The following is a 2,739-nucleotide window of genomic DNA, read 5'->3' on the forward strand; positions in this document are numbered from 1 at the left end:
AATTCCAAAATGTTCCAAAATACTCCACGGACCTCCACGGAGCTCCAATATTCCACAATTTCTCTACAGAATTTCAGCTTATCGGAGCTTATCGGAGCATATCGAAGAAGAATAACATTTTTCACATAGGCCTATGGGCTCCACGGAGCAGAATTTCCAATATATTCCACCATATTCCAACAAGCTGCCACGGAGCGACCGAAAAATCAAATCGAAATCGATTCCTACCGAGCTTTGGTCCAAACAAACAATTCCGGGCATTTCATTTATTTTTTCTTCTATTTCACTCGTCTAGTTTTTCCAAAGTGCTGATTGGGTTCGTATGCTTTTTTTGGTGTCTCTTTCTCTCATTTTGAAATGCCTCTGGTGTTGGAGCTTTTGAGATATTGGCGTTACACCAGCTTTTGATGATACGAATTTCATGCACACTTGATTAAATCTCACCTTTATCGATAAATTCTCATTAAACTAAAATCGGTATGCCACGTTGAATTTGGTGGTTTTGCCATTGTATAAAGGCGCAATTGATGTGCGTGAGATTACGAGACGAGAAAAGAAGGGTGCGATGAAGTGGTAGACGTGAGATGAGAGGGTGGCCACTTTCTTTGAATTTAGCGCTCGCGGTATTGAAAGCGAAACGTCTGCGAAATTGCCGCTTGGAAATTGTTTCTTTTTTATTCTTTCTATCAATGGTAGGTTTCTAAAGCCATACACACGACAATCGTCAAACTGACTGACAACTACAATTGTCTGAGCCAATTAATTAGAAGTTAAAGTTGCCAAAAACAAACTTTAATCCAACTTGAGCAGTGCAATCGTAATGAAATTCGGTTTTCAGACATGTGTCAATGTTTTCGCAATGCAATTAATATTCATGAGGCAGTGCTCTAATATACTGGGAGTGTCACACGGAGAGAAAGTTTGAGAATATGACAGAGCCAATTTATTATTGGGATATAGTTTTGATTTTTGCGAATGAGTAAATTATATACACCCAAACGAATTCTCTCTATTTTTTTGGGGTCGCTAACGTCAAAAGAAAGGTTTCCCCCACAATGATACGGCTTTCACTCATCTCCAAGGAGATTACCAAACTTTTTTCTACGTCATTTTCGCGGTTCGCGCTTTGCGGAGAAAGCAACAACAAGAAAAACTCGTTCCTTTTTTCCACAAAGGACAGTATCTAATTACGAACACAGTCTACAGGTTGCACATTAATACCATAAAATCACATACACGCCCACGCCCACACACACTCGGAAAAGCCAACGAGAGAAATAAATGGTAGCTTAGTAATTATAAATAATAGCAATTTTTTTACGATAACAAAGAACATCGAATTTATTGGGGTTCCAAAGAAAATAAAGACAAAAAACTGAACAAACAATAAAACCGAACACTTAAAAGAAGAAGGAGAAAAAGAGTGGTTGGTTAGGTTATGATGTGAGTGACAACAACAATCAATTGGAAGTCAGTTGATTTGATGGTGAAATGAAATCGAACCGAATAAATGTACATTTTCGATGCGGGGCCAAATAATATCAACGGCATGTGATCGATTCACGGTGCGTGTACAGTGTGTTTGTATATGGTAAAATGATCGGGCAAATCTGTTGGGTGTAAGTAGTGTTGGCCGTCGAATACTTTCGAACGCTTGTTCGTTCGTTCGACATGGTTTTAAAAAAAGGTTTTGTTCGTTCGTTCGTTCGACAATTTGAAAAAATATTTTTTTGTTCGTTCGTTCGTTCGACATTCATTTTGTTCGATGTTCGGTCCGAACAAAAAAATTTTACATTAGAAAATTCGATGTATTGATCAAATTTATAATGTAATCGTTACAGCTCATGCTTATATAAGCTTTTATTATAATTTTTCATAGTAATACAAAGTTTATTTGGGAGATTTCGAAATAAAAAAAACTTTGTTCGGACCGAACATCGAACAAAATGAATTTCGAACGAACGAACGAACAAAAATTTTTTTTTTAATTGTCGAACGAACGAACGTTCGAAGCCATCACTAGGTGTAAGCCCTCTGACGGCTCTCACATTCGTTTTTGAGTATGTATCTTATACATTTTACTCCTGTTTTCCTCTCTCTCCCTCTCTCTGGTCTCTCATACATGTGGTTTTTATTCAGTCATGCCTTTTGTTTACATTTTTCGCTCAATTTGGCCACACGATATGCCAATAATTCGGTTTTATTTGGTTGCTCGGTCCCCGTTTGGTATTTCATTCGTTCGACGATACCCGCGTGCTGTGGAAATTGTGAAAATGTGTTCAACTTCTTCTACTTATGAAATTGCTAGTGAATGAATGAATGAGAGATGGGCCACAAACTGCGCATATAAAAAATTCATGGTGTTTGGAAAAATCCGATCAGCAAAAAGATTTTTCTTTTCTTTGGGCTGCGAGCGTGTTGTTTTCTTCTTCTTTGTTATTCACAATATTGTTGATATTGAACCCAGAGCTCGTCTCTATTTTCGCCCAAATAATAGTGGTGTCGAAATTTATGATGATGACATATAAAACTTCTTGTTCAAATAAATAATCAAATTGAATTGTTTTGCTGAATATTTGAATTCATTTTGAGTCAAATCCATTGCATTCGTCGGCTCATCGATAACAGAGTGTGAGGACAAAAGTGAAGACACAAAGAAAATTTGTCACGATATACAAAGTAAACAGTTGATGAGAGAGAGAGAGAGAGAGAGAGAGAGAGAGAGAGAGAGAGAGAGAG

Source organism: Sitodiplosis mosellana, unplaced genomic scaffold (genome assembly GCF_009176505.1).
Source record: "Sitodiplosis mosellana isolate CC-2019 unplaced genomic scaffold, AAFC_SMos_1.0 Smas_scaffold_6191, whole genome shotgun sequence".
Classification (NCBI taxonomy): domain Eukaryota; kingdom Metazoa; phylum Arthropoda; class Insecta; order Diptera; family Cecidomyiidae; genus Sitodiplosis; species Sitodiplosis mosellana.